Genomic DNA, 25,631 nt, shown 5'->3' on the forward strand with positions numbered 1-25,631 from the left:
GGTCTTTCTCTCACAATGATGAAAGTCAGAGTGAGGAAAGAAGGAGTGATTTTCATCATTTGGGAAAAACAAGAGTTCTCAACCAATCAAAAGTGTTCATTTTAGATTATATGACCTAGTCTTACATCATTAGGAAACCAAAAGTGAAATGAACCAATGAAAAGTGTTATTACCAAGTCACATGACTTGCTGTGTTTACGTTAAGCGCTTTGCAGGGCCTCCCGGTTTGCTTCCAGAAACCTGCGCTTTGCGACTCGCTTCGCGTACCAGTTCGCTAACGTAGCACGTCATATGACGTATCACGCGACAACGTGAAACGTCATGCGGACGGGAGGCGTCACGATGTTGTTTTCTAACGCGGCACTTGCGGTAAAGAAACGTTTACCGGCTCGCGGTCTATTTCGCGGCATCAAGGTCAGCTAACGGGAAGCTTCCCGATTCGCGAAGCGGGAACGAAGAAAAAAAAATATTAAAAAAAAAAATTATTCATAAACATATAAAATATATTTTTGGATTTAAAGAAGAATACATTTTACAGCTACAGATATTAGCTGTTAAAAAACCAATGAAATTCACAGAAAAAACCATAGGTTATAGACCATATATAGTTAGGAATTAGCATTTACAAAACCTTGAAAATTCACTGAAAAAACCACAGGTTATAGACCATATATAGTTAGGAATTAGCATTTAGAAAACCTTATTTTACTCACACAAAACCATTGAAATTCCATATATAGTTAGTTGCACTAACTATATATCGTGCACCCGCAATCCACTGCTGATGATGTCACATATTACATCATTCATGACATGGTCAGTGACATCACTGATGACATCACTGATGACATCTCAAATGACATCACTGATGACATCACTGATGACATCTCATTTGACATCAATGACCACATCACTGATGATATCATTCATGTGACAATACAATGCATCTCCTCACATTTTAATATAACCTCTGTTTCACCCAGTGTTAAAAAGAGAGTATAATTTTTGAAACCATTGACACACCAATACTAGTTACTACATACGCACTCACTGATTGCTACGTCTACACACACCTTCACTCATTCACCCATACAATCATTCATACATACAATCACTCATCTTTACAACACTATCATATGCACTCATACACCTATACAGACACTCACAGTCTGCCACTCATCCATGGAGTTACTCACACACCTAGTCAGTCCTGTAAAGAATCAATGACACTTCCATTTTCTTGTCTATACAGTTAAACATAGAGCACCTTACATTTTCAAACATATACTAACACATACTTACCTTCTTATACAATCATTGATACAAGTACAGATTGATCTGCACAGAGTCACACACCTCCCAGCTAGCCACACACACACTCAGTCTCCCATACAAATACTTGGGCAATCAATCAATAACCCATATAGTTACTCATATAGCTACTGATCAACACATGCAGCAGTTTACAGAACAACAGACATAATGATGCACAAATTAAGACAGTTTAGTCACTAACCCATGCAGTCAGTGAGACACATTTAATCACTCACTCATACAGTCAGTCATGCACCTACTAAATCCTTCGTCCAGACACTTACACATCCACTCATTCTTCAATATGTAAGACATATTTAAACTTTATAGAAACAAAAAATCACTGGATGTTGTTATCAGTGATGTCATCAGTGATGTCATTTGAGATGTCATCAGTGATGTCATCAGTGATGTCACTGACCATGTCATGAATGATGTAATATGTGACATCATCAGCAGTGGATTGCGGGTGCACGATATATAGTTAGTGCAACTAACTATATATGGAATTTCAATGGTTTTGTGTGAGTAAAATAAGGTTTTCTAAATGCTAATTCCTAACTATATATGGTCTATAACCTGTGGTTTTTTCAGTGAATTTTCAAGGTTTTGTAAATGCTAATTCCTAACTATATATGGTCTATAACCTATGGTTTTTTCTGTGAATATATATATAGATAGGTATAGATATATATATATATATATATATATATATATATATATATGGCATACTTCTATGTATTATGTATAAAAACAATTTATTAATAAATTACATTTATCACTATTAATGAGCATGGGGTCAAAACAGTGTTATATATAATTCGCACTATTCCGTGGTGCAACTCAGATCATCAATTGTGAGTCCTCAAATTGTTGATCAAAGGATCACCCACTCTATGCAGTCCCACTTCAAGTCCGTATGAAAGTTCTTTAGAGGCTGAGAAGTTATTCTCCATATGACTGAGTAGATATGGTGATCACTACCTTGACATTTCGTCCCTAAGCATCTGACCAGTACATAGGACCATCCTCAGGACAAAGTGTTGAATATAGGTCCATTGATCCTTGTTCAACATTCAAACCTAAAAAATAATGATTGCAATGGGAGAAGAAAAGCAAAGAAGAAGTATGCCACCTTAGAAACCATGATGTGGATCAGAGAACCGCAGAGTGCAGAATAAGACAGGCTAAGTGAAAACGCCAATGAAAGAGCACCCTTTTGTCAAAGAATGCAGAATAAAACTAAGCTAGGTGAAAGCTGCTGAAAGGAACACCCTTACATAAACAGCTGTCCATCACCGACCAACAGCAAACCAATTAATAAAATACTCACACTGAGTGTACTAAAAGGGTTGGGGGCTCACAAAACACCCTGAAAAAATTAAGCATTGAAATAACTATCTATTTAAACAAAATGCTCATGAAAACAAGGTATTGAGTCCTTGGGTACAGGGTCAAAGTCTACACTGGTAGAATAAGCGCTGACTAACCTGCGAATAATTCAAAAGGAATAATCAGACATGCAGGGAGGAGCAAGCGTCACTCGACTCCATTTCAAATGCCACGCATACCGACATTCCTAGTTAAATCAGCGTGTGCAGATCATATGCCATGTTATCCAAAAGGAGTGCTGTATTTAGCCGGCCATTTTGGAACAGAGCCGTCAGTCTCGAATATGTGACATTATTCCGCACAGAAATACCCCGCATACCATCACTCCGCAAAACAAATACAGCAAGTGCTATAACTCCGCAAATTAAGACAATTAAAACTTTTACAACGAATATGCCTTTACCACACATGCCTTTACAACGCAAAGGCACGCATGTTTATTTATTTTATATTTATTTATTTATTAATTTATTTTATTTATGACATTTGATTAAGCGCGAACAAATGCCCGTGGGCGTCTCGGCGCTGCAACATCTGCTACAAATTCTCCAACGGTTTATGTATGTTTTGAGGTATTACTGATTAAACAGCCACGTTTTTAGCTGTTTACGGAAGGACCAGAGAGAGGGGCTGGTCCTGATTGACTGAGGTAAGGAGTTCCACAGTTTTGGGGCCGTAACCAAGAATCGGCGGTCTCCCCAGGTGACGGTCTTGGTGCGAGGCACCACTAGATCGTTAAGGGTTGTGGATCGCAGTAGTCTGGGGGGGCAATAGGGAATCAGCTGTTCTTTAAGAAACTGAGGTCCCTGTTTATGCAGTGCCTTGTATACGATACACAGAGTTTTGAACTTCATCCGGCTTCTGATTGGGAGCCAGTGATGGTTTCTGATTGTATCGGTCGCGGACTTGTGTTTGGGAATTCTAGCGAGGAGTCTGGCTGCCGCTCGTTGGTATACTCGTTGTAAATGTTATGAAGGTAAGTAGGAGTACCCTACCCTACCCTACCCTACACTCTAATGTAGTACCCCTGCACCACCCAACCTTGACACACAGTCCTTTTCCTACATTTACACTACCCAGCACGAACCCCCAACACTACCATAAAGCACTTTACTTCCCTACACAAACACTACAACACTACCTTAATACACTACCCCCAGCATGACCCTACTCAAACACTACAACACTACCCTAAACCCTGAAACACTACACCCCAGCATGACCCTACACTACACAAACACTACAACACTACCCTAAACCCTAAAACACGTCACCCAGCATGACCCTACACTACACAAACACAACAACACTACCCTAAACTCTAAAACACTACAACTGAATGACCCTACACTACACAAACACTTCAACACTACCCTAAACCCTAAAACACTACCCCCAGCATGACCCTACACTACACAAACACTACAACACTACCCTAAACCCTAAAACACTACCCCTGCATGACCCTACACTACAACACTACCCTAAACCCTATAACACTTCCCCCAGCATGACCCAACACTACAACACTACCCTAAAACACTACCCCCAGCATGACCCTACACTACACAAACACTACAACACTACCCTAAACCCTAATACACTACCCCCAGCATGACCCTACACAAACATTACAACACTACCCTAAACCCTAAATAACTACCCCAGCATGACCATACTCTACACAAACACTACAACACTACCCAAAACCCTAATACACTACCCCCAGCATGACCCGACACCACACAAACACTACAACACTACCCTAAACCCTAATACACTACCCCCAGCATGACCCTACACTACACAAACATTACAACACTACCCTAAACCCTAAATAACTACCCCCAGCATGACCCTTCACTACACAAACACTACAACACTACCCCAAATCCTAATACACTACCCCCAGCATGACACTACACAAACACTACAACACTACCCAAAACCCTAATACACTACCCCCAGCATGACCCTACACTACACAAACACTACAACACTACCCTAAACCCTAAAACACTACCCCCAGCATGACCCTACACTACACAAACACTACAACACTACCCTAAACCCTATAAAACTTCCCCCAGCACGACCCTACACTACACAACCACCACAACTCTACACTACACTAACACTACACTACACTACACAATCACTACCCCAGCACGACCCCCACCCCTAAAAAATTAACCCAAACCCCCTTACCTCTCTCGTCGTTGTGGTTCCACTCACCTCCTGGTTCCATCTTCATGAAGTTTTTTTTTTTCACAACGCATGTGCATTTACCATACATGCCTATACAACGTAATTCGTTGTAAAGGCATGCGTGGTAAATGCACATGCGTTGTGAAAAAATGCGGAGTGATGGTATGCGAGGACAATGACCTTGCGGAGTAATGGTATACGGACTGAAAGTCCGCGGAAAAAAAGATGCGGAGTGAAGGTTAATTACCGTCAGTCTCACATGTGCTTATCCAATTAAGGAGAATGAACCAAGAGGTACAAAAATGAAAGCACCTGGGCATCAGGTATATCAATTATAATACAATGACAACAGCCCAAGGAGAAAAAATGATTTAGCAAGCTATATATATCATTGAACATTGTGCATGGTGGCCATATTGGAACATGGCAAAAAAATCAAAAAAAGCTTAAACCCATAGTAATAGATAAAAAAGCCATGAGAGCGGCATATGAAACAGATTAGAGCAGAACAACTGCCTACCTAAGTCACTACAAACTCCCTAGGATAGCTGAATGCTCTTAACCCATATAAACTACCCATATAAACTACCCATATAAACTACAATACCATATAAACGGTGGGCGTCTTATAACGGGGTAATAGACTGCTAGGCTACATTTACCATATGAAAATAGGCAAATCATAAGAAAAGAAGAAGAAATTGTAGGGACAACAAACTGATTGTCATCATAAGGCAAAAAAGTTCACATTGTAAGACAACAGGGCCATATTCCTCTAATGAAGATAGTGTATACCTCCATTAAGCGGAAAGCAATATCGACATTGGAAAAATGTCAGCAGAGCTAGAACAAAGACACACTGACGAGGCCCAAGAATGTAAAGTGGCTAGAATTTGTTATTCAATCTGTTGTGTCAAGCCCTTGGTAACAGAGTCAAAATACCAACTTTATCTGTTCTTGGTTATCATAAGTAAATTATTCACATCCTGGTTCCTGGTGGTCCCTGTCACAACATTCAGAACAAACCATCTGATCTCATTGGCATTATGGTGTGACGTCTGATAGTGGGCAATCAGATGTGCATTCTGTACATTACGTCGGATCCTTGGTTGGTGTTAAAGAATTTGGCATCTAACTTCTGCGATTGTTTTACCAACATAATTCAAATCACAAGGCCAATCAATACAATATATGGCACTTTTAGATGCACAGTTGGAATGATGTTTAAATATCCAATCTTTACCATTAACACAAGCACTTTTTGTGGTGGAAGGAAAATTGCAAGCAGTGCAACTACAACACTTTAAATGACCCTATATTTGTGTTAACGCTGGTTTCCTGAGTTCTTTATAAGCTTTAATAAGGCTGTTCTTCAAATTTCGTCCCCTCTTAAAGGTAAACATCTGTCTTTCAAAGAGAAATGATATGACTCAAGTGAATGGCAATTTTTTAAGATGATTATTTTTATGGAATTCATCATTGTCCTAAAGGTAGTTACACATACAATTCTAGTATTCATTGTGTTTCTTTCCTTCTCTCTCACTAATTTTTCTCTGTTATTGAACCAGGCTCTTTTAAGGGAACATCTCAACAGTCGTAGTGGATAGCCCCTAACAACCAATTCTTCTGAAAGTCTCCTGGCCTCTGCAAAATATTTAGCTTTTTTTGGTGTAATTGCATCAAATTCTCAAATATTGACAAAAAGGCAGGTTGTCTTTCAAATTTCTTAGGTGATGTCAATTGTATTTCAGTAATGTGTTCCTAACCATAGATTTGGTATACAGACAGGCCTCAAGGCAATCATTATCTGATTTGTTCAGCAGATTCAATAAATTAATTTGAGAGTCACTATTGAGAATTTCAAGTGTAGGCTTTGATCATTAAGCCAGTGATGAAAAGATCTGAATTCTGCAAGGAAACCACTCTAAATCAGGAAGAAATTATCAATTAATCGTAACCATTTATAAATATGAGATGTGAAAGTGTTGATATAGGAATAAATTGTCTGAGCCTCAAAATGTGATGCATACAGATTGGTTATATCTGGGGAAAAACTGGTCCCATCGCCACCTCTTCGATTTGAGCATAGACATCTTTATTAAAGATGAAATTATTCTCAGTTAATGCAATAGAGGCATAGTCTACAATGAATCATGACGGTACTTTTTGGGTCCAGGTTGGTGTTTCTCGGACCATGCAGAAAACGCCTAGGGCATCTTGTTGTGGAATGTTGGTATAGAGACTTTCTATATCCATGGTGACAAGTACCTCTGTGTGGGAATCAAAGCTTACACACTCAAGTTGGATAATAAATGCACTACTGTCCTTAGTAAAGTATCTTCTTAGGGGGACAAATGGTTTTATGAAAAAGTGCATGCACTCTGCCAAAGGTTGTAATAGCAGACTCTTTTTCACTAAGCCAGGACTTGTTCAGACCTTATATAGTCAGTTTAGGAATCATCTTACAGATAGAATTTGTAGGGTCACTTCAGAGTTTTTAGTATTGTGTGGCATTGTTCAGTTGCCTCATAACCTCTGAGTCATAGTCATCCTTATTCTGTAACACTATACTTTCCCGTTTGTGTGCTGGGTTTATGATCACATCATCCATATCGGACAAATTCTTGAAGGTGGCCATATGATCCTTAGATAAGTTGAATTTAGTATAATTGTATTTCCTAAATAGCTCTTTTGTTTATTATAATACCATTTTTTTAATGTAACAATGTTTTGAACATCATATAAGAGGGTGGGTGAAAAGTAGATAGGCAATGCTGTCCAGTCGTACCAGTAGTCCTTTCAGAGTTTTGTAAAAGGAAAAAATATTTCAGTCTAATGGTTCTGAAGGAGCGGAATCATTCCACTTGTGCTGTCAAAGGATCATTCTTATGTGTTGGTACAAAAGATAGCCCAGCAATCAATACCTCAATTTCACTGGAGATTATAGTGTGTGTAGATAAGTTAAATATGGGTACTGGGGAAATATGGTCACTGTTGTTGTTCACTATTCGTTGTATTGGTTCTGGGTTTGTCATTGCCCTTGAGTATATTGAATTCTCTACCATCCTCACCTGCTCCCCCTCCGTCGACCTCTCTGCACCGGCCTCCTGGGGTCTTGCCCTGAAAAGAGTTGTTGGAGGTGAGCGGATTTGTGCTATATCCCAAGGTATTGTGGTCCCTATCAGAATCAGATGCAGTATCAGAAAAAGTGATAGATAAGTGATGGATATTCTGTCGCCAAAAGAAAAATCCCATTATATCCTATGGGATTTATATTTAGTCAGACAGTATATCTTTCACCGCTGTGACAGAAGAACCCATCCGCCAACATCTAAATTAGACTCATAGTCATGAGAAGGTCAACACTTTTCATGCAGATTTCAGCATTTTTTTGTCAAGTCATTTATGAAGCACAGCTGCTTTTAACATTTTGAAGTCTAATACCAATAACTATGACTACTTACTAATTGTAAAAAACAAGAACAATGGAGAAAGGAGGAACAAATACTAGGCTCTTTAAAAATAGGAGACTACCAATTCACCCATTTTATGCCAAATGTGCATTATGAAATTAATCAAACATTCTGTACTTCATCACTCATACACGGGGACATGATTACACATTTTTATTTTTTGTAATCAGCATAAATTATTTTTCTCTTATTTCTTATTCTCTTTTTTTCTCTTACAAAACAAAAAATGTTTAGTCAACGCTTAATACATAATACAACACTATATACATGTCTATATACACACCTACGTACAACAAAAAGCAACACAAACAATTTTGACAAAAATAAATGGGACGCAAAACAAAAAAACTAAATAGTTTTTCACCCTCAAAGAACAAATGTGCCCTCCTATTAACTCTAGGGGGTGCACTAGGAGGTAGTCCGACACCACTGGTTCAGTGCACAGATTTGCAGAACCTAAATCCAAAAGTGTGTCTCAAGGCATTAATTTCCAAAATTAATTTTCACATAAAGACTCCTCCGTATGGAAAATGTCGACGCGGTCGCGTTTCGGCCTTCCAATAAGTCTGGCCTCTTCAGGACAGGGCGATAAACAACAAACAAGCTCAATCCGGCAGCGGCAGGAGAACAATCATTTAGGGTACAATCACTATTTCTTATGACTCCCTGGGAGCGGTGCGTCTTCATTCCCATTCAAATTCGTCTTTTCTACACGCTGACAACTTTCCAAGGGTCACTCCGCTGTACGTGATGTTCCTTTACTCTACAACACACGGGGGCCGCCATCATGGTCGGGAAAAAAACTAGACTTACTAATTGTATACATTTTTTGGGGGGATAAAGTATTTTTATTGTTTTTCAGAGATAAAGAACATACCTGCAAACAAAGCAAGCACACCAAAGTAATGGCAAACTGTGACAACCCCCTGTCATAGAACAATAGTACGATCCACATAACATTCCCATGAAACCAAAATGTTCCCACCATGTATCCCATATTTTATGATGTTTCTGTTGGCAGCCACAAGCTGCATAAACTGGCTCCTCCATCTTTGAACACCAGTCCACTCACTGTTAGTCTGTACCCCAGGCCTTGAGCCTTAGCTCTCTTTCTGTTTTACTCCTACTAAATTATTTTACCTAATAAGGTTCAGGTTTGGCATCTCACACTTCTTGGTCTCATATCCACTCAATGTTTATCATGACGCCAAATTGGACCCATGCCCATGTGACTCAGTCAGTCCAGAGCACCTTACATTTTATGATTTTCTGTATACCTTATCTTGTTCCACGGCGGCCTTTTTAATACCTCTTTTAAAATTGTTAAATATAAGACAGTGTCGGGCTTTTAAAAGATGAATTTACCTGTGTCGGGCTTTTAAAAGATGAATTTACCTGTGTAATGATCTATAGGTTCATTTATTCGGCCGTGCGGTTACGGGACATTGTGGAAAATGACTCTATGAACTTATTTACATTTTGTTATCCTTTTTTTTAAGATTCTCCCCCGTGGAATTAATTATCAATGATATTGATATTTTGACAATTAAAACTGCCACTGTTAAGGATTACTATCAGATTCTTGTATTTATATTTGTAATCTTTGCTAAATTGTTGTTTTATATTGTATTCTTTTATAGCTGGTCTGCAGCTGAATAAAGACCTTTGACTGACTGACTAACCCTGTAACACAAAACTTTAAAGTAGGCAAGAGAGGGCGTGTGCACAACCATCCGATTCAGATAGAAGCATACAACAAGTTTTATTGGTTTGGGGGTTAAAGTTGGAGAGGAATATCATTTGACATTTCATAGATGCTAATGGCCTATAAGTTGTTGAAACACCCACATTAAGATGGTAGAGCTGAAGGAGGAGTGCCATATTGCAGAACTAGAATATGCAACAAGAACAATTGCTCAGCCTGTTTAACAATTAAAGAAGAGCTGGTAGTTAGGCAAAAGAGTATAATTGTGAAGAATTGTTTTTACTTATCATAAGAGAGGGATTAGGCCTATATTTGGGGTGCTATATAAAGGATAGGAGGTTATGCTGGTAGAGGAGGGGAACTGCTAATCTTAGGGAGATAGTGTGCTAATAAAAGGGGAAATATTGCACTTTTAGTCAGGGGAATATTTTCTACTGGTAGAAGGGGGGGATTTATTTCACAAATACAGGTAACCAGAGGAGACGTTTTTAAGGAGAGAGGTTCCTGTTTGCACAGCGCACTTTTTGGCGGCATTTGAGGCTTCGAGGCTTCCAGCTAACGACTCGCCGCACCCGCTTCGCGGGTGCCGCTTCGCTGGGGAGCCTTACTTCCAGCATCCTTGAGGGCGGATTCCAGAGGCTGCTAGCAGGAAGGCGGTAAGGGGCGCGAGGCACCAGCGGGGCTGCGAGCGTGCAGGGACTTCATTTCCCAGAAGTCCCTGCGAGACCAAGGAAGAGCTTCCGGTCCGCTCTCCCTGCTGGCCCGCCCCCCCGCCCATCTAATGACCATTTAAGCGCACTGGCAACCCTTGTACCGTGGGTCACTTACCAGAGGAGACGTTTTTAAGGAGAGAGGTTCCTGTTTGCACAGCGCACTTTTTGGCGGCATTTGAGGCTTCGAGGCTTCCAGCTAACGACTCGCCGCACCCGCTTCGCGGGTGCCGCTTCGCTGGGGAGCCTTACTTCCAGCATCCTTGAGGGCGGATTCCAGAGGCTGTGATGGAGCGAGATAGAAAACAAAATTTTGTTTAAACTCGCGAAGTCACATTTCCATAACATGAATAATAATATTAATGATTTGTGATATGTTGTGCTAATACAACTTAGATTAAACTTTACACGTGGGGGGACTAACATGTGTGCTCATAAACGTGCATAATTGTTGCATCTTTTTGTTTGTGCAAAATAATAAATTAATTTATTGTTTTCGTTTTTGTCATTACTAACTGCTGCAAACTTAAAAGAAGCATGTGCTTGTTTTGCTTTTCCTTGTCTGTGTGATGTCATTTCTACTATTCTAGATGCATATGAGTCTCATGGAATAACGGAGACTGGTAGATATAAACGCTGCTTTATTTGTTTGCAATGGCTAGGTAACATTTTGATTAATCGGGTGGGTTAAATAATTAGTGAACCAAGGGGTGGATACAGAATCTACTTTATTTCTTACATTAATACTTTTCTTGTGTTTGTTTTATATTAGAAATCATAAGTTGCCTGCTTTTGGGCCTAGTCACTTGAGCCGCAGAAAAGAGCTGACATGTAATTCTGCAGAAAGTCACGAGACGCCCATTCTGAAATAAATTATTCGTCAAAAGCTGCGTTCACAAAGCAAAAACTAATGTGCTGTCATCATTCTGTCGGACATGGCCAAGGTCGAAAGTGAACATTTTGTCAGTCCTTAACTTGGCATCCGCGGAAGTATAATGAAAGTCAATGGACGCTGCGAGAACGACTTTATACATTTGTTGCAATATGAGGAAGCTTCTGGCTTCACGTGGAAGGAACAATGGTCTCTATGAAATATGATTTAGTGGAACTTTTTGAAAACTGGGTGACATGTCACTTGTCACTCTCAGCCAATGGGACGTCGAAGATTTCTGAAAACTTTCCTTTGCTTAGTTCAGTTAGCGTAGAAAGGTATAAAAAGTCATGCCCTTAGGGATGGGCTGGCTGCTGCTTTCTGACTTTCCGATGAGGGTGAAGTGATGACGGACTTTGTGTGGAGCACGTAAGAATCCTCAAAGAACTTTACTTTAATTTCTATCTATTTAGCTCAGTTAGGGAATTAGATTTTAGAAATGCTAAACTTTAAATATTCACTTTAATTTTGATTCACTTGCTTAAATTGTATTTTTCTCATATTTCTTTACAATCATGCTTGCTTTATTGCAAATAAAATTCATTTATAAAACTATCAATTTATATACCATAATTTAGTAAATAAAATCTTACTTTTGACAAACAAGCTGGTCTTGGTTATTCAGGAGTGTAGGTTACTATTAGCTAGATCACGTCGCCAATGGTGGTCATTTAAATGGTATAGTTTTATTATAATGACAACATTCCTTTCACAGATGTATAAAATGTATATAGTTTGAAGATAATGTGTATATAGATTTAATTTGACCACCTGATTCAGTAGGCCCAAAATATGTCAGGTTTATAAATGGGTCCATATTTAATATAGAATTTTATTTATAGGTTATGAAGTTGGGTAGCGTAGTTTATGATATATTTTCTATAGGCCGCTGGATCAATTCTCTGGTAGCAGAAATTGATGGTTGCTAAGGGGTAACCAAGGTAATATGTTGGTTGCTAAGGGTTACTAAAGTGTTATGGTATGGAAATAGGATCGATGTTTTAACACATGTTGAGTTCGTTTTTCGTGCTATCTGTAAGCTATACCGGTATAGATTGTGTGGCGAGAAATTAGTCACGCAAGCCATCTGTTCTGTTTGTAGTGATATCGCCGAGTATCACAAGAGGTATCGCCGTGTACCATAGTGTTGTGGCCGAGCAGCACAGTTTTAGGGCTAGGTCTGAATCTTGTATAGTGAGGGTTTTCTAAGAAATTAGAGCAGCATGAGAATAGGGACAAAGTGCCTTCCATAAAACTCACTGTGATAAAAGTATTAGTTATATCCGAGCTTGAGTGAAGGGTAAATTAGCGTCGGTACATGATTATCTATAAACAGGTTAGAGTCCTGTACGGGTACATGTTTCATATCTATAAACAGGTGAGAGCCCTGTACGGATAACGTCGTTATTTTGCTAACGGTGCATGATTTCTATAAACAGGTGAGAGTCCTGTACGGATTTCATGTGTGCTTGAAATTAGGGAAATTTCAGTGTGAAAGTGCGAGTTTGAATTGTATTTTATGTTCAAGTGAAACTCTTAGAACTTTCACTTCGCGGTGGGTTCAGAGCAAAGCGAGTTCATAATTATACGTGTTAGAAGGGTGGGGTAAGGTTACTCTACTGACAATTGAATATTATCCTTAGTGTGAATAGCGCCGTCTATTCCGAAGTGTGGATACTTGAATGTATGTAAACTATCCTAAATAGTGAAACGAACAGATGTTGTCTTTATAGTCATTGTTAAGAATTAATTTACACTGAAAAGTGTTCTTAAAATGGCGCTGTGAAAAGATTTTGTGAAGGAGGGGTAAGCGCCAGGAGTGAGAAACGAGAAACCGCAGCTGCTGTGTACGTCACAGAGCCGCGCTGGGATTGGGTGACCTACGTCACAAGCTATATTCTGATTGGCTCTTGAGTCTCTGACGGCCTGTAAGCTGATTGGTCCTTCAGAAAATCTCTAAATTTATTGGTTGAGCAGAAAAGTGACGTAGCTCAACTGTCATTGGCTTGTTGGTGTGTTTCGCGCACGGATTGGTTGTTTTGCGGAACATCCCGGAAATATTTTACGAACGATTTTGTGAATTAGATTTAACTCTTAAAAATGAGTTATCATTTTAAACATGTTGAGAAAAAGTCAACATTATTTCAGAAATTCAAGAATTTATTTTCACCTGACAAGAAAATCGAAACGCGAGGTGGTAAACTACTTCATAAGTATAAAACACCTGCAGCGTACATGGAAGGTGAATATGGATATCATACTGTCTTATGGTTTGACAGTTGGAAACGTTATACTAAAAATGACGGTGTTTTAACTTGGCCTGATGATGGTTCATTTAATGTAAGAGTCTTAAGAAATTTACGAGAGAAAATGAATGCTCTTGTTCCAAAACCGAGACCAACTCAATTTGAAGCTTTAGTTGAGTGGGAAGACGAGATGTATCAATTACAAAGAGAAGCTAGTGGAATTAAAAGACCTTCTAAAAATCCATCTTGGAAAAGAGAAACTCATGAAGATAGATTGAGAATGTGGAGACAGGGAAACATGAGTGAAGGATTGTATTTAATTCATGAAATGGTAATGGGTACTCCTACAGGGAAATCTATGGAAAGTGAATCTGAGGATGCAGTTATGGAAGAAATATATACAACTGCTAGAAAGAATCAGCCTAATCAGCCTTTGAGACCTCCTAGATCATGGTCTACTCCGGTGGTTTCTACTGAAACTTCACCGAGTGCACCTCCAATTAATGAAGCTCCTAAACTTTATCCAAATAATTGTGAAATCAATGAAACTCCTAGAAGACCAGAATTCGAGAATGCTCGAAATGAAGGTAGACATTTTACAATGACTCCAAGAGCAAGGGAACCTCCAAAAGATTATACAAGAGAGGCAAGAAATGTTGAAGATGTTGATTATAATGAATATATAAGATCAAAGGAAGAACTAATAAAAAGAATGACAAAAGGCATGGAAGCTGTGACAGTTCCAGTAACAATTGGTCCTGTTCAGCCTGTATTTGACCAAAGGGAAACAAGCAAAACTGGATTAACTATTCCTTTAAATACAGAAATTCAAAAAGCTGCTGAAAAATTTTATTCAGATTTATCTGAAATAAACACTTCTAAATCAAGAATGCCTGATTTAACCTTTAATGAGGATTTATCTCCAAAAACACCAATGGGTGCTATATCAGATATAGGGAGTCCTGAAGTCAGGGTAACCACACCAAAACTAGATGTGGCCAAATTAAAAGCGAATATCGAAGAATTAATAATTGGAACAATTGGTCCAGATAGTTTGAATTACTATCGGGATGATGAACTACTGTTCATTTGCAAAAGCATTCAGTGGAAAACGAAAAACAAATATGATCAACTAGAGGATCTAGCAGCAGAACTTGAAATCGATGTGAGTAAACAAAAGAATTTTGCAAAGCATTACAGATTAGACTTTTCAGAAAGTGACATTGAGAGTTTGAACTCAATGGGAAGAATAGTTCACATTAAAGATTTGATTGTCTATATCAAAAAGCTAGGAGAACTGAATAAATGGAGAGTAAAATGGACGAAAAAGAAGGAAGATGAAAGATTGGATAAATTGTCAAAACAATTTCCAATGAGAGAAATTGCAGGTGGAGGATATGTTCATGTCCCATGGTCGAGACAAGACATTCTGTTATTCACAAATGACTTTCCAAAATTGAGGGAAAAACCAGTTGAGTGGTACAGGCAAGTTGATAGATTCATCAAAGTGTCAAAAGTTCTGTGGATTGATTTAGATGGATTTTTTGACATTGTTGTCCCATCTGATCTTTGGACAGAATGCAAAATATCGATTAGTTGGCCAAAAACAGAACCTGAGCGAATCAAAGAAACAGGTGCTCCAAATCCACTTGTAATGGATTTTTATGAAAAAGTAATTGTTTGGATGAAAAACAAAATTCCACCCAAAGAAGTCGATTGGGTTAAAATAGAAAGAACAGAACAGGAAACAAAAGAATCAGTTCATTCTTTTTATGAAAGACTACTGTTAATCTTTAAACAATATAGTGGTTATGAAAAATTAGATGAAAAAGACATGAGTCATTTTGTCTATAGATTTGTTTATGGACTAAAACCTGAAATTGGAGAAATGATTAGAACTAGTATTGTCGGATGGCAATCACTATCTGTAGATGATATTCTAAGAAAAGCAAAATATTGTAGCGATGAAATAGAAGTAAAACAGAAAAAGCTGAAGGAGAAAGCCATGTGGGCTCAGGTAAAAGTGGCTGAACAACAGATTGCCAGCATGGGAAATAAGAACACTAATTTTGTTCAAACTGGAAATACAAACCAGATACAAGGAAAGTTTAAAGGTAATAATTTCCCAAAGAAATTTAGCCCAAAGATTGAGGAGCTGAAGCAAAGATTACCTTGTTTTAATTGTGGCGAAATTGGACATTGGAGGGACGAGTGTCCTCATCCTCCTAAAAACTTAAAGAATCCCTTATTGAATCCACAGATGCAGAATGGTGTTGACCTGCAGCGACAGCTACAGATGCAACAGGGGTTAAACGAAATTAATATTCAGCGACAGTTACAGCAACAGCAACAACAACAGGTGAATAATCGTCAAGACCAATTACCACAACCACCTTTTCCGAATTGTGGGGGAGTTCAAAAATATAATCCAAACGTGGGATTTCAGGGAAGTGAACAGGTAATAAAACCACAAAAACAGCAAAAGCAGCAAAGGGTTCAAATGCAAAATGCTTCACAACAATTCTTATTAACAGAAAGTCAAGACAGCGATTCTGATGATTATTGTTGACGGTGCCCGAGAGAGGAGGAAGAGTGTGTTGTTGGAGCCACTCTTGAGGTTGACCAGTCTGGTCCTTTTGTAAACGGGAAAGTTAATGATGTAGACATCACTTTTCTAGTGGACACTGGTGCTACCCGTTCTACTGTTAGATCAGTGGAAATTGAAAACCTACCTCTCTCTGGGGATACCATCCAAGTTGTCGGAGTAAGTAATCAACAGATTAAAACTGACTTAACTGATCCAGTACCAGTTGAAATTGGAAATTACAGAGACAAACACAGATTTGTGGTTTGTAATAGTAGTCCAGTGAATCTATTAGGTAGAGACATCCTATGTAAAATGAATTGTAGAATATATTGTTCTCCTGATGGAGTTGAGTTACAAACAATGGAGGAAGATGGTTTATACAGAATGACAATGATGATGATAGAAGCAGAAGAAACAAAATTGTTTCCTGCATTTGAAGAAAAAGATTTACCTGAAGAACTCAAAGAAACAGTGAAATCTGAAATATGGGATTTTACTGGAAATGAGATGGGTCTGATGAAAAACGTAGATCCAGTAAAAATTACATTGAAACAGGGAATAGAATTTCCAAACACTCCACAATATAAAATGAAAACAGAAACAATTGAAGGTATTACACCTATAATTGAAAAATTAATCAAACAAGGTGTATTAAAGGAAATGAAGAGTAGCTCTTGTAATTCACCAATTATGGGAGTTAAAAAGTCTAACGGAACATTTAGAATCGTACAAGATTTGAGAAAGGTTAATCAAATTGTTGTTCCATGTTGTCCTGTAGTTCCAAATCCAGCAGTAATTCTATTTCAGATTCCACATGATGCTGAATGGTATACAGTCATCGACCTTTGCAATGCATTCTTTACTGTTCCCTTACATCCAGACAGTTATGAAATATTTGCTTTCAGATTCCAAGGTAAGACCCTCGGATGGTCAAGAATCCCACAGGGCTATACAGAAAGTCCTTCAATCTTTAACGAACTGTTAAAAAGATCATTAGAAGACCTAGACTTACCTGGTAGGTCTACGCTAGTGCAGTATATTGATGATTTGTTAATAACTGCAAAGACAAGAGAAAATTGTGTAACAGACACAATAATTCTGTTAAATCGCCTTGCAGAAGAAGGACATAAAGTGTCCCCAGCGAAACTACAGTTTTGCAAACAAGAAGTAAAATATCTTGGTCACAGAATTGCAAAGGGAAAAAGACAAGTAACAATAGAGAGAATAAAAATGATTCAAGCAATGTTACCACCAAGAACACAAAGACAAGTCAGAATGTTCTTGGGAATGGTAGGTTACTGTCGACAATGGATAAGTGGATTTTCAGTAATTGCAAAACCACTACAAAGACTGACAAAGTCAGATGTAAAAGATCCAATTATTCTCAATGATGCTGAGATGGAATCTTTTGAGAACCTGAAAAAGAGTTTATGCCAAGCTCCTGCTTTAGGTATGCCAAATTATGAGAAAGATTTTGAACTGTATTGCAGTGAGAGAGAAGGATGTGCATTATCTGTGTTAATTCAGAGACATGGAAATTTAAAGAAACCTATTGCATACTTCTCTGCAGTTCTTGATCCAATTGCAAAAGCATTACCAGGTTGTTTGAAAGCAGTTGCAGCTACAAGTATCAGCCTTGAACAAAGTGAAGGAATCATTATGGGATTTCCTGTGAAAGTTTTTGTGCCTCATTCAGTTGAAATATTACTGACAAGAGGTAAGACTCAACATTTAACAAGTAGCAGATTGACAAAGTATGAGAAAATCATACTGGGAGCAGATAATGTTTCGATTTCAAGATGTTTGAATCTGAATCCTTCTACATTACTGCCTGATTCTGAAATTGTTGATGACATTGAAACAGAACATGAATGTTTAGATGTCATGGAATTCTGCACTAAACCAAGAAAAGACATCAAAGACAGACCTTTGTCTGAATCGGATTTTGTCTACTTTGTAGATGGCTCATGCTTAAGATCCGAAGGAGGTGTCTTGAAAGCTTCATACTCAGTTTGTACAGTCGTAGATGTTGAAGAAGCATCATGTCTTGAAGGAGTTCGTTCAGCACAAGTGGCTGAATTGATTGCTTTAATTCGTGCATGTGAAATATCAAAGGATATAAGAGTTACCATCATTACTGATAGTCAGTATGGGTACGGAGTTGTGCATGATTATGGACAACTCTGGTCACAGAGAGGATACATGACATCAACAGGATCACCAATTAAAAATGCAGTTTTCATAAGGAGATTAATTGAAGCAATACAATTGCCAAAAGAAATTGCCATTGTTAAATGTGCAGCGCACACTAGAGGAACTGATTATATTTCCAAAGGAAATGCCTTCGCAGATGAAACAGCTAAATACTGCGCAAGGAAAAATTATTCATACAATCGGGAGAGGAGTAAAGAAACTGATTCAAATTCATTAATGCTAACAACTGTTGTAGAAACATGGCATGAGATTAGAGATTTACAAAATGAAGCAGAAGATGAAGAAAAAGACTTGTGGTTAAGATCAGATTGTAGACCACGTGAAGAAGATGGAGTGTGGGTTTACAAAGATGGCAGAGTAGTCTTACCAAATTGTTTGATTGCTGACATGGCCAGATTATATCATGGTCCAGCACATCTAGGAAGAGATTCTATGGTCAGACTTTTCAGAGAAACATGGTTTAATACCAAGTTTAGGACTATTGCTGAATCTTTTTGTCAAAGGTGTTTGTCATGCCAACAAATGAATCCAAACAGAAAATCAGTGGTGGGGACAGGAATAATTGGTCGAGAAGGTGGTCCCTTTACCAGGTTACAAATGGATTTCATTGAAATGCCCTTACACAATTGTTTGAAATATGTACTTGTAATTGTATGCTTATTTTCGAGATGGGTAGAGGCTTTTCCTACACGACATTGTGATTCAATTACAGTAGCAAAACTAATGCTCAGAGAAATCATCCCAAGGTACGGTTTTCCAGTCACTATTGAGAGTGATGGAGGAAGCCATTTTGATAACAAACTGATGAAGTTAATTTGCGAAGCTTTGAGCATTGAGCAGAAAATACACTGTGCATACAGACCAGAGGCATCAGGAGTAGTTGAACAAATAAATGGAACAATCAAAAACAGAATTGGAAAAATGTGTCTTGAAACAGGTATAAAGTGGACTGATGCTCTTCCACTTGTTTTGATGTCATTAAGAAGTACACCAGATAAAAAGACAGGTTTGAGTCCTCATGAAATTTTAATGGGAAGAGTTATGAGGCAAGCATTTGTACCTGTAGGTAAACTGTTGAGCATAAATGACAGTGCAATTTTGGATTACTGTAAAAGGTTATCTGATATGGTAACTTCTGTGTCTAATCAGGTGGGAACTGAAGCTCAATCAAATGAAAAAGTTTTGACTCATGATCTGAGACCTGGCGATTGGGTCAGAACAAAAGTACATCGGAGAAGGAATTGTCTAGCTCCTAGATGGCAGAAACCTAGGCAGATAATTTTGATCACTACTAATGCTGTAAAGTGCAGAGGATTGAAACGTTGGATACATCCTAGTCATACTATTCCAGTACCAACTCCTGAGAGTTCTGATATTGAGAGTGATACCACAGATGATTCTGATTCTGAAGCAGAAGGCAAAACAGAAGGTGAAATAATTCCAGATTCTGAAGATCGACAAGAAAGTCGACATCTGGAAATTGTGCCAGTGAATGGAAATCTGACAAGAAAAGACTTGGAAATAATTGAAATAGATTCTGAAGGTGAAGAGAATCTGTTAAAAGGAAAGATAACTGAGGATTCGGTTGTCTCTATTGAAGACAAAGAAGCTGAACCAAAAGAAGTTTCAGACCAGGAGAGTATCGAAAGGCAGAGAACAAACTCTGAAGTAAGGAACAAAAATCCGAAATCTGGGAAGTTGGAGGTAATTGAGGAAGAGGAGGAGAACGAATTACCAAGTACCAGTGATGGAAGACAAAGTGAAGTTCCTGAAGGAGTGAAATTGCCGAATAGAGAAGTTCCTGAGTCAATTGAAATTTCAGACTACGAAACTGAAGAAAGTGACGTGGAAGGTGAAAGTGAAAACGGAAAGAAAAGGACTTGGAAGTCAGAATCAAATAATTCTGAACCAAAGAAGAAGTACGTGAGAAAAGCAGACTACTGGCCAGGTGGAAGATTGAGAGTCAGATTGATCAAAAAGCCAATAGAACAAGTTGAAGAAATCAGTAGTCAAAAGAGTCCTGGAAAAGAAGTTGGAGTTGGAAGGAAAATTGAAGTGATATCGAGAAAAGGGAAGAGAATAATAAGACCAAACCAAAAATACAAGTCTCCTGAGTGGACTTACTTAGTAATTCCACCTGTTATTGATATATATGATAGTAGTGAAGAAGAAAACGAAATCCAAGAAATTAGTGACAATGATTGAAGTACAGAAATATTAAATTGGCAAAAGGCTGAAGAAAAATTGTTAGTTGACACAAGGTCGAAGAAAAACTGTTTAGTTGAAGAAAACTTATGTATGACATAAGGTCGAAGAAATCTTGTTTAGGATTATAAAAGAAAAATATATTTTAAAAGGGGGGTGTATATAAATTTTAAAATTTATTTTTATTTTTTGAGGCTAAAACTAACCAAAAATGCCTTATGTTAAGGAGAGCACTTCAAAGTGTTCTGTTTTTAAAAGATGCTGTAAGATGACTCTGGTATGTCTGCTCATTTTAGTTCTGCTCTGGTTGATTCTAGCTGTGATTATCCCTTTAGAAATGAATAGAGAACTACACAAAGTTAACATAACAAGCAAAGCTCTGGTTAGCCAAACTAAACATAGTGCGTCTGCAAAAGTTATTGATCATCAGCCTAACATTCATCAAGATAAATCAATAGGTGATTTTTCAAGTAATACATTCACAAAGCTATTGAGTGAATATGTTAAGGTAATGGATGCAAAAGACTGCTATGTCTGTGTTAAATTACCTGCTTCTGTTTCTGAGGGAGTAACATATAATATGCTTCCTCTCACTTATGCTGTAACATGTAGTGTATTAACTAGTTTATTTTATCAAACTGGACGTTTAGAATATTACTATTCAAATTATGATGAAATTTTTGCTAATATTAAGATTGATAATGCTTTAAATAAGCATAAGAAAGCAAAACAAATGAGAGAATTTTTCCTTGTTACTAATGAACTCACTTATGAGTATGCTTACAAGAATAATCTAACATGTAAATTAAGTGCTGAAGGAAAGAAATTTTTGAACATGGTTGAGGAGAGAAGAGCAATTTATAAGAGAAATGAATTAGTCAAGCAGACTAAGTCAGCCTTCTGGCAAAAAGAGGATGAGAAATTAAATGGCAAAATGCTTGAAAATATTGCAATTCACATAGACAAACCAGTTAGTGGAAAACTTTGCATTAGAAGAGATAATACACTTTTTGATAATTACTTTGTAGGTGCAAGTAACTGTGAAGATACTTATCAGATTATGGGAGGTTGGGGATTTAAAGGTGGAAAAGATCCTATCTTTCCTGGGATTTATTTTGTTTGTGCTGACAAAGCCTACTACAACCTTCCAGACCATTGGTATGGAACTTGTTATGTGGGAATTGTTTTTCCTAAAGTGTTTCATGTTGACAGAGATTCAGAAGGATTGTTTAAAATTCATAATTATGTAAATAGAGCTAAAAGAGAAACTTTTACTGAAGTTCTGGGAGATATTTTTCAAGCTGTAATACCTTTTGTTGGTATAACCCTAAATGCAGGGAGAATCAGAAAATTGTCCACTATAGTTGATAGATTGTCAACTGACACAGCTGATGGGTTTCAATTAGTGAATGTTGAAGTTATTGCAATTAGATCTATGGTAATTCAAGACCGTCTTGCTTTAGACATACTCCTAGCAAAAGAGGGAGGAGTCTGTGGCATTTTACATGTTCAACATTGCTGTACATATATACCTGATGAAAGTAAGAATATTGAAATGTATATTAAGAATATTACACAAATGCATTCAGAGATAATTCCTTTAGAAGAAGAAGATTTTACAGGGAAACTTTCAAAAAGGTTTCAAGCAATTAAAAACTGGTTTCATAATATCGGATGTTCAATTCTTGGCAAGATTCTGGCACCTTTGATTATAATAGTATTCATTTTTATTTTGACCAAATTAGGTTGTTTGTTACATAAAAGAAAGAAACAGTTGAAAGAAAAGAAAAGAATCTATAAACTCAGAAAAGAAGAAGAAAGGGAGATCGAATTACAGGAGTTACATAGAGAGCGTCATGTTAATTGCAAAGATTATGCAGAAACAGACTTTTAGGTTTACTGATACAAATGAATTTGAATATATTTCTTATAAATTTAATTTACCAAAATTTTGAGTGCTGGTGTGGTGATTTGTTAATCACCAGATGAGGGAGTTGATGGAGCGAGATAGAAAACAAAATTTTGTTTAAACTCGCGAAGTCACATTTCCATAACATGAATAATAATATTAATGATTTGTGATATGTTGTGCTAATACAACTTAGATTAAACTTTACACGTGGGGGGACTAACATGTGTGCTCATAAACGTGCATAATTGTTGCATCTTTTTGTTTGTGCAAAATAATAAATTAATTTATTGTTTTCGTTTTTGTCATTACTAACTGCTGCAAACTTAAAAGAAGCATGTGCTTGTTTTGCTTTTCCTTGTCTGTGTGATGTCATTTCTACTATTCTAGATGCATATGAGTCTCATGGAATAACGGAGACTGGTAGATATAAACGCTGCTTTATTTGTTTGCAATGGCTAGGTAACATTTTGATTAATCGGGTGGGTTAATTAATTAGTGAACCAAGGGGTGGATACAGAATCTACTTTATTTCTTACATTAATACTTTTCTTGTGTTTGTTTTATATTAGAAATCATAAGTTGCCTGCTTTTGGGCCTAGTCACTTGAGCCGCAGAAAAGAGCTGACATGTAATTCTGCAGAAAGTCACGAGACGCCCATTCTGAAATAAATTATTCGTCAAAAGCTGCGTTCACAAAGCAAAAACTAATGTGCTGTCATCATTCTGTCGGACATGGCCAAGGTCGAAAGTGAACATTTTGTCAGTCCTTAACTTGGCATCCGCGGAAGTATAATGAAAGTCAATGGACGCTGCGAGAACGACTTTATACATTTGTTGCAATATGAGGAAGCTTCTGGCTTCACGTGGAAGGAACAATGGTCTCTATGAAATATGATTTAGTGGAACTTTTTGAAAACTGGGTGACATGTCACTTGTCACTCTCAGCCAATGGGACGTCGAAGATTTCTGAAAACTTTCCTTTGCTTAGTTCAGTTAGCGTAGAAAGGTATAAAAAGTCATGCCCTTAGGGATGGGCTGGCTGCTGCTTTCTGACTTTCCGATGAGGGTGAAGTGATGACGGACTTTGTGTGGAGCACGTAAGAATCCTCAAAGAACTTTACTTTAATTTCTATCTATTTAGCTCAGTTAGGGAATTAGATTTTAGAAATGCTAAACTTTAAATATTCACTTTAATTTTGATTCACTTGCTTAAATTGTATTTTTCTCATATTTCTTTACAATCATGCTTGCTTTATTGCAAATAAAATTCATTTATAAAACTATCAATTTATATACCATAATTTAGTAAATAAAATCTTACTTTTGACAAACAAGCTGGTCTTGGTTATTCAGGAGTGTAGGTTACTATTAGCTAGATCACGTCGCCAATGGTGGTCATTTAAATGGTATAGTTTTATTATAATGACAACATTCCTTTCACAGATGTATAAAATGTATATAGTTTGAAGATAATGTGTATATAGATTTAATTTGACCACCTGATTCAGTAGGCCCAAAATATGTCAGGTTTATAAATGGGTCCATATTTAATATAGAATTGTATTTATAGGTTATGAAGTTGGGTAGCGTAGTTTATGATATATTTTCTATAGGCCGCTGGATCAGCTGCTAGCAGGAAGGCGGTAAGGGGCGCGAGGCACCAGCGGGGCTGCGAGCGTGCAGGGACTTCATTTCCCAGAAGTCCCTGCGAGACCAAGGAAGAGCTTCCGGTCCGCTCTCCCTGCTGGCCCGCCCACCCGCCCAAACCGCCACCTACAAAATTTCATCTTACTCCCGCAGCGCGGGACGCAGCGTGGGCGAAGACGGGCAAAGACAGGGCCGTTACATACCGATTAAGACCGGACCGGGCCATCCCCCTTGGTTGTGGTTCTTCCAAAACGCAGTAAAACCTGTCTATATTATAATTTCTTAAGGGCTACACTCCCATCCTCCAACATGTCTGTTCGAGCGACACGAAGCAAAACCACAAATAATGGCAAAAAGGCTACTGGGACACTTGATGATTTTATCACACGGACTAGCCTGTCAATTGATAACGAGATTACTAAGCTCCAGCACAGAGTTTCTCTAGAGCTGGAGTCTGCTAGGAAATTGTCAATAGAACTGGCACTGAAAAAGAAATCATCTTTGGGTCATATTGCAAACTCCAAAACGCCAGAGCGCGCTACCGGCCCTGTTCCAATAATCGCCTTGGCTGAAATTCACTCTATCAATGAGGGGGTAGCTTCTGCTGATATTATAGAAGTATGCAGCCAAGATGTATCTGATAGCATAGTTCCAGAAAACACCTTACCCCCTGAACTTTCTATTGAGTCCAACAAGGGGGACAAAGTACTGGGGGGAACTGGCCCAAATGTTACTTGTGACAAGGTTAAACCTCCACCCAAACGCAAACGCAATAATCTCTCAGTCTATGCTAGAAAGAAGGCCAAGGTAGCATCAAACCAATTTTTTTCGGGGGGTCTTGAACAGCTAACCATTAGCACAACCACAGGGACTGATCTTACTGCCCATATTAACCAATGTAGCACAGACAATACAGGGCTGTCCAACCTGGTACAAAGCATGGTTACATCAACAGAAGAGAGTGAGAATATCTCTACATCTAGGTATTCTACACAAGGGGACAGGGAAGAATTTTTGAAAATAGTGTGGGAAACGCTTAAAGTATTATTGAAGCCATTAGAAGTCAGGTTAGCTGGTATTGAAAACC

The 25,631-nt window shown here is 38.0% G+C and overlaps 1 protein-coding gene across 2 annotated transcripts in view; it reads left to right on the forward strand.

The window, feature by feature from the left end:
* Window positions 1-25,631, forward strand: part of LOC144754857 (uncharacterized) — a 1,464,081-nt gene that overhangs the window by 1,172,686 nt on the left and 265,764 nt on the right. The window lies entirely within an intron of this gene.

Source organism: Lissotriton helveticus, chromosome 5_1 (genome assembly GCF_964261635.1).
Source record: "Lissotriton helveticus chromosome 5_1, aLisHel1.1, whole genome shotgun sequence".
Classification (NCBI taxonomy): Eukaryota; Metazoa; Chordata; class Amphibia; order Caudata; family Salamandridae; genus Lissotriton; species Lissotriton helveticus.